A 7,580-nucleotide genomic window follows, 5' to 3' on the forward strand; every position below is an offset into this window, starting at 1 on the left:
GCAAACAGAAAAATTTTGTAGCAGTATCATATGAGTATCAGTGTGCACAAACATTAAAATCATGTTTAGTATTGAAAGATTTCATCTGCTTTTAAGACTTCAGTTTTTGTATGATGAGGCTATCTCCACGTTTAAATCCTGAAACATGGGTAGATGCTTCAGTAACCATGTTTTATTGTTTTTCCACTGCCTGGTTGTGGCAAGGATGACTGAGCCTCAATGGTGATGATCTTAGGTTTTCCACCTCGACATCTGACGAGGTCTTGATTGCAGGCGGCTGTTCAATATCTTTTTGGTTCAAGTTGACAATTTGGTGGAAAGATTAAGCGCCGATGTTGATAACTGGAATTTGGAAGAAACTGATGCTCAATGTCGCTGTTTTTAGGTTTGGTGTCATTTATATATCTTCCTTCAAATTCATAATTGGAATTTGGTATGGTGTGGTTGTTCTGCGCATAGCTGTAATCTTGTTAACTGTAAACTTCGGACGTTTCCCTCCTCGTCACCAAAGCATTCCCAGCAAAATATTTTCTGGATGTTCTAAATGAGCATTTCTTCGTAGCAAAGATAGTACAAGGGAGTGAGTTCGGGAATCGGTCAGCTTTGTGACACGGGAAACTATATTGTGGAAATTTTTAGCACCATCTACAATGGAATTGTGCATTTTTATTTCAAACCATGACGGAAAATAGACCTCCACGCAGAATTGAGCAAGACAGTTCAGATTTCTCGATGGACGACTCTGTCCCACATAGTACTTTGAAATTTGAGATGCGAGAGTTACCTATATTGAATGAACGACGTGCCCAGCCTCTAAATATTTCAGATCTGGTTCCAATTGACGACTTTGAAGGAGGACATATAAATGAAACCAAACCCTAAAGCAGCAACATTGACACCAGCATCAGATTCTTCCAAATTCCAGTTATCAACATCAAGGCTTAATCTTTCCACCAAATTGTCAACTTAAACCTCAAAAATATTGAACAGCCGCCTGCATCGCAATCAAGACCTTGTCTGATCACGAGCTGGGAAACCTATGATCATCACCATTAAGGCTCAGTCATCCTTGCCACAGCCAGGCGGTGGAAAGACATGTGACAGTGTTGATTTAAGCATCTGCTCAATGTTTCAGGATTTAAACGTAGAGATGACCTCATCAGACAAAAACTGAAGTCTTGAAAGCAGATGAAATCTTTCAATACCAAACATGACTTTATTGCTTGTGCACACTGATACTCATGTGATACTGCTACAAAAATTTTCTGTTTCCAGTTTAGAATTGATGTTTGTGTTTTGAATGTGTATTTTCAATTTTTGCGCTTTAATTCAGGAGCTTTGTGATAAATATGCTACAAACCCTACGACAGCATTTTGGTAAGAAATCTCATGATGGCAGTTGTTATAAACTTACCGATATCGTGATGCCGCACTACCGATAGACGCTGTTTTAAATACAGTTTTAGCAGTCTCTATATTCGATGCCCGAGCCCTATTTATGCTAGGAGGGGGTTTCATTTGTTTGAGAAAGTCTCGATAAGTAGTTCTAATTGATAGGGTATGTTGCTCAGTCATAAGATCAATCACTACACGCTTTTGACATCCTACCCACTGCTTCAGTGCTTAATTTTACCTATAAAATCAGAAATTTGCTTACAACTTTTTTTCTGTTCATTTTTAAGAGTAAGTTCTATGGAAGTGAGATAGAAACATGTTGCTTCTGCATCTTTTAAGCCCAAAACTGACTTTCTAGTGTAAGTGATGATCAAGATATGGCGAAATTAGCTGTTTTGGGCTCGTTCGGTGAAATTGCACGACCACTAGAGGGTGTACGAACCCAAAATTATGATAGAATTTATTTGTTTACTATTTGGCACCACATATCAAGACCCTTTTTTGAAATTCAAAAATTTTCAATTTTCACTCCACCCTAATGTCGACTTTCAACCCTCCTTAACTCATTTTCTCGCGGGAAAGATGAGAAGTTCATTTACGGCACCCTGTCGAGAAGCACTGGTCCAGGATTTTATGATGGAAAAGCATTGTTTATATTACATACGCCAGTCGCATTGCCGAAATCGTTTTATTCAATAAAATACGCAGAAACACAAAATTGGAAACAAAGAACAGGGCACTTGCGTGGCAAGGATTCAAAAAAATCAAACATCTTCTCCATATTTCAAGAAGACTCGTCATCATCGATGCCAAAGTCAATTGGAATTGCCCCAAGTTTTTCGTCGAAACGAGATTTGCTGTTTCCTAAGTCGAAATGCTTGATTGCTACTTCGTCCGATCGGTCGGGTGAGAATATATCTTTGCTGAATCTTGCCTCTTTTCTCTAGAAAGGTGACAAAGTGACTGAATTAGCGTCACCACATTTTGTGTATATGCATAAATAAATGTGCATAAATGCATAAACACGGCTGAAATGACGTAGGCCTACCTGTTTAATTCTTTTTCGCATGGCCCCACGGTACGGGTCGCGACACTTGGACCGAAATGTTTTGGTCTTCGTTGTGTTTTCCGACTCTTCGAACAGACTCCAATGGCGTAGAAACTCATCAAGAGCGCGTTCGGTGTCGCTGTTCTCAAATCGCATGGTTCCGCTGAAATAAAATAGTACTTATGAAACGGTGCTATATTAGACAGTTCAATATTGGTGCTTTAAACGGAATAATAAAGACGTAAATCAGGATTCCGTTTGCAAAAATTTCGCCGGGCTGACTTGCTTTTCTAGCTGTGCGTCCATATTCATATCTTTATTTCGGGCAAACGACTATAACTTATCAAACTGAAAAAAGAATAATTTATATTTGTTAGTGTCTTCGATCTTACAATCATTGTTTGCAATAATGGTGTCCAACTGTAGGAGTTGTAAGCTTGATTATCATGTTTCTGCACATATACTCTGTATATCAACACGCACATCTAATAATTCCCAGTAAACTATCTCTCTCTGCGAAGTGAAGCCAAAGACTGCCAACAAGCAATGTGAGTGATCGCATTATGTAGGAGGTTTATAGACAGGTTGCTTGTCGTGGATACCGAAATGCATCCCGCTGATTCAAAGTCTGATTGCGAAACAAATCAGATGAAGCGCCATCGCGTAAAATTTATTGTCATACAGGAGCAACCAATTTAAGTTGGCGGAATCGATTCTATTTGAAGTCGTTTACAAAGTAATTCCATTCATTAACCTGATTCATCAAATGTGCTTTATATATCCGATAACACAAGTTCTGTATGAAGTTCAGTGGTTCTTCAAACAAACAATCGCTGATGCGCTTTTAATTCTGCATTTGAACGGAATGAAATTTTTCTTTCATCAGCTCTCTCTGTGATCACATCAAGAAGCTGCGCATCATTTCAATCAGGGCCTATCATGTTTTGATCCGAGATTCATTCCTTAGAGTTGCTTCAGTTTATTTTATTACGTAGAACGCTTACACGGGTTGTTTAGAAATATGCCGCGAGGTGAAGTCACAAAATGACATCGTTTTCTAAATCCTTGCAAACGACCGTATGTTGGCCTGTGGATTCGTTGTCAAAAACGGTGAATATGTTCTTTCTTCCTAACAAAAAATCGAACGCCCTGTCACTATTACGCGTAGTTACCCATCCAGAATTAGGTTCCGTCAGGGTTCGAAACCCGACTTACTTACGTTTTGCTCGCTCAAATTGCGTAAAAAACACGATCCTGCGCGTTGTTATTATGAAAATCAAAACCTGTTGCGCGAATTCATGTTTACTAATCAATTACGTATAGCCTGTGATATTGTAGTTATTATAGTTACTATAGTTATTATAGTTATCTATAGTGATATCGTCATACTAATCCTCATAATTAGGTAGTACCAGGAATTTCCCTTCGCGTGTGACTGTTGGGATGCTTTGTGTAGCCTGCGAGTGCGGGATGAATCGGGCAATATGGTGCCAGCCATTTCGTCGACGATTTTCGCTCCAGTTCATACCGAATTTCGGCCAATTTGCGACGCAGCGAAGTACTTTATCAAAGTGCCAGTGGCGATTAAAGCTTGCCACAAAATGACATCTGCATGTCGTCGGAAACCACCGATGAGGATAAGTCTTGGTTTCGAAATAATCAGTGTGGAATAGCCTTTTGTCCTCGCGAATTGATGCGGCCATTTAAAAATGCTGTGTTATGTTGTGTTCGTCTCAATAAACGATTTTTCAGTTTTTTATGGTGATTGTAAGTAATGCCAATAACATAATCTAATAATTAGATAATAGACAATCTCGATTTGTCGCATTATTATTGAACGTCGATTGTCAAATTAAAAAGATGTGCCACACGCTGCAGCACATCCACGGAATGTCCTGTTTTTGATACTCGCGCGAAAATATTAAACCCCTTTTGTATCAACTGTTCTCAGACGGGTTCTGCAGATCTGGATTAGTTCCACAGCGCACCATCCGTTATAAATCAATACCATATCTACAACCAGTTTGTCATTATATTCTAATACAGCTGTAGGCAACCTTTTTTGGTCTGCGGACAGCGCAGTATAATGAGCATCGGAGCGGAGTCGGAGTGGATTCGGAGCGGAGTTTTGCCGATTTTGTGACAGTCGGAGTGGAGTCGGAGTTTACTACAGATATTTTTTCGGAGTATTGTAACTTTTGTCTCCGATATCTTTGGATAGCTCTGACCAGAATACACTATTGATTATGATGACAAACCAAAACACAGACAGTTGACACCTTGCAAAGTTGTAATATGACGGGTAACATGCAAAAATGATTGCCAAGTGCATAAAAATCAGCCATCTGCACTGCAATTGGGGAACTAGAGTAAGCAATACTATGAGGCAAACCATATTATCACATGTACCATGTTGTACCATGTGTACCATGCACCATGCTTGCCACTGTTTCGGATACTTGACGAGATTCATCGGAGTATCTCGGAGTCTGGGATTGAGCTCTTCGGAGTCGGAGGGAGTTTTCCTCAGACACTAAAGTTGTCGGAGGGATTCGGAGTCTCGAAAAGCACTATTCTCTCATCACTGCGGACAGGTCTCAAAATTATTTTATTTTGCATACTTATAAAACATATATGATCAAAATAAAAAATGTGTTGCAACTGCATACACTATGATTGATAGTGATTCCTAAGTTATGCGTCTCGAACCAAATATGGGCCGTGAATGGTATAATCACACCAGAGCGATTGTTTAATGCAGGGTCGGCAACCTTTTTTGATCGGCGGACCGGTGTCAAAATGCAATATATTCCACTAAACTTGATCGACGACGAACGGACTGCATGGTAACGAGCGCACCAATATCGAATTTCAAACCATTGGGTATATTTGGTAGAAAGTGGATTTCTGCTGTTAAGGTCGCGACATGCGCTCATTTAGGCAGTTATACTTGAACAAATCGCACCATTTGAAGATTAAATTAGACTGTATGGCTTGATATGGAAAAGCGCAATGCCGGTATGAAAACAATACGTCACTGTTTTCAAGCTTACAACGTGTACATAGCAATAGCATGGAGTAAAGTGCGTTCTCGTACGGCTATGATGTCATCCACAGACAGCACGAAGTAATTACACGTCACCGGACTTTACATACCCACAATATGACGCGTCCTTACGACGGCAACAATTGAGCCGAGCTGGAGCCGGAACAGTGGTATCAATGTGCTCCGGAGCTGGTACCAGAGTTAATTTATGATAGAAGAGAGCTCCGGAGCTGGAGCTGGAACTCCCCCCCCCCCGGACAACGAATCTAGTGCCAGCGGCCCCCGACACCCCCTGACCACGCCTATATCATAAAACGAATGTTGCTATGCATTTATTGCAGCTAAAAAATGAGACGGATGAAGCTGGTGTCTTGACACACTGCTGGTCAACACATATATTTTTAGTCAGACAAAGTAAGAGTGGTTTTAAGGGTTCTGAAGGGCACTGATTCCGAATATGACCTTAGTTTTTTTTCAAATTGGCTCTATTTTTTGGAGTTCATCCATGGGGATATTGGCACGTAACTATGGAATTTTCCGGTACAGCTGAATAAATAGACGAACGACCCTTGCCCCAACTCAGTGGTTCGCAACCATTTTCCACCAACGTGCCATGTCGAGGTTTTATGCAGTGATCGCGTACCGACTACATAAGTTACGCGCGCCGAAAGCGGTCAAAAATGTTTCCACCGCGTTGAGCTGCCGAAGGCAGGGAAACAGGAAACAAACTGCCCATTTTAAGGCGCAGTATATGGTTTCTGTGATGGGTCCATTTGGAATTCTAGAGGTCAAATATATTAAAACGGAATATAGTAAGGTAATAAGAATCCCAATTTTTTACGACTAGATCTCTTCCCCATAAGCCGTCATTGGTTGAATTGTCCCTACCCACGACGACAACCTAACCAAGACGACGACGGCTTCAGGAAACTCAAAATCAACCCAACCTTAACTAATAACTTCTATTCCCTACTGGCGCACCACCTGGCAGACCTTCGCGTACCACTAGTGACTAATGGTACGCGTACCACAGGTTGAGAACCACTGCCCTAACTGAATCGATTCTGCATTTTTACTGTGAATTTAGCTGATTTTTTTTATCAATCGCGTCAACACTACTCAGCAGTTACCTTGTAAACCTACACCGCCCCCATTTGCTCTCAGCGCCTCTCCCCCCTACAACCGCCCAATTTAATGGCCGACGACCCCTGCATGCTCGCGAACGCCCCCAGGGGCGCTGGCGCCCACTTTGGGAACCACTGATGTAAACTCTGGTTCTAGAGTTCTAGATATCCCTGATATAATCTAACGATTATTATTGATTATATTGATTGAATGCCCTTAACATTTGTAATATGCCACCACTGGTTTGGTTTTTCGTGATGCATTTTCCATCATAAAAAGGATAGCTTAAATTCCTTGGCAATCGCGTCAATCCATTGTTTTATTCAAACAAAATACTTAGAAACAAAAAATGGAAAACAGTGTTTTAACGTATCGCGTTACAGGAAACGGTATTGCGATCCCACTAGCTTGGCAAGAATTCAAAGAGATTAAATATAGTCTTTCTATCTCAAGAAGACTCGTCATCGTCGACGCCGAAGTTAATCGGAATGGCCCCGAGTTTTTCGTCGAAACGAGATTTGCTGTTTCGTAGAACAAAATGCTTGATTGCCACTTCTTCCGATCGATCGGGTGAGAATATATCTTTGCTGAATCTTGCCTCTTTTCTCTGCAAAGGTTACAAAGTGACTGAATTAGCGTCACCACATTTTGTGCAACAAATAGGTCACATTATAGCAAATCATATTGGTCATGTAAATATAAAGCATGTGCCTGTGATAGCCGTTTGAGCTGCGCTGATCGTACAAATGTGCCGAGAAAACGAAGTATAGGGATAACTTTCATGCATAAATACAGCTGGAATGACGTACCTGTTTGATTCTTTTTCTCATGGCCCCACGGTACGGGTCGCGACAGTTGGACCGTAATGATTAGGTCTTCGTTGTGTTTTCCGACTCTTCGAACGGACTCCAATCGCGCAGAAACTCAGCAAGAGCGTGCTCTGTGTCGCCGTACTCAAATCGCATG

General features: G+C 41.0%; 1 long non-coding RNA gene across 1 annotated transcript; it reads right to left on the bottom strand.

The window, feature by feature from the left end:
- Window positions 1-6,931: 6,931 nt before the first annotated feature.
- Window positions 6,932-7,580, bottom strand: LOC145435596 (uncharacterized). The gene is made up of 2 exons (XR_013913904.1): window positions 7,424-7,580; window positions 6,932-7,221 (listed from the first exon to the last, which is right to left on the bottom strand). It is a non-coding gene; the product is annotated as an uncharacterized LOC145435596 (long non-coding RNA).

Source organism: Botryllus schlosseri, chromosome 3, assembly GCF_051294905.1.
Source record: "Botryllus schlosseri isolate E-star chromosome 3, Bs_hap1, whole genome shotgun sequence".
Classification (NCBI taxonomy): domain Eukaryota; kingdom Metazoa; phylum Chordata; class Ascidiacea; order Stolidobranchia; family Styelidae; genus Botryllus; species Botryllus schlosseri.